Source organism: Chrysochloris asiatica, unplaced genomic scaffold, assembly GCF_000296735.1.
Source record: "Chrysochloris asiatica unplaced genomic scaffold, ChrAsi1.0 scaffold00374, whole genome shotgun sequence".
In the NCBI taxonomy this organism is placed as follows: Eukaryota; Metazoa; Chordata; class Mammalia; order Afrosoricida; family Chrysochloridae; genus Chrysochloris; species Chrysochloris asiatica.
The window spans coordinates 589,659-590,417 of record NW_006408892.1 but is presented as its reverse complement, the minus strand read 5'-3'; positions in this window follow the sequence as shown (position 1 = coordinate 590,417).

The following is a 759-nucleotide window of genomic DNA, read 5'->3' as shown; positions in this document are numbered from 1 at the left end:
TAACCATGACAATGAAACGATATGATAGAATGAATGTAAAACTAATGTTCTCCCATGTAAACTATCACATAATTCACAATAAAACATTTAAAAAAACCACCAACAACCCTATGAAGAGACTTCAAGCAAGATGGTGGACTAGGTAGATGCACTACATAGACTCTCGACAACAAAGATACAAAAGACAAAGTAAAACAGGCACAGATGTAAATTCTGGCACCCTGAACTTCAAAAGATATTGAGGTGGATGGAGTGCTTGCTGGGAGGAGAAGCCAAGCAGGGACGGTGAGAGAGGGAGACTGAGTGGTAAATAGCTGGTCAGACGTAGCTGCACCATCTGTGAGCAGCTTTGGCAGTGGAAGGAGGCCTGGCAGAGCAGATTCACACGTGCTACGGGAAAGGTACCATTTCTTCTTTTTCCCAACGCTCCCCTGGTGACCCTCCCTTATCCACTGCCAGCACAGATCCTGCTCTCTCAGGGAGTTCAGAGCCATGTGGTTGGGAGCCACACTGGCATGAGGTGAGGGTTAGCTGTGCTGCTTTGGTGACAGGATTCAGGTGGGCTTGGCTCCAGATCTACAGAACCCACAGAGCCACCAGACCAGCATTTAACCAGTCACCCTGCCCCCAGCTTCCCTGTGGTCCTAACAGACACTGAAACCAGCTCCAGCCCCAACAAACTAGTTTCAGATTGAGTGCCCTGAACATCAATCACACTGAGGCTAACAGGAACTCCAGCTAGAGCCACGGACTCTGATG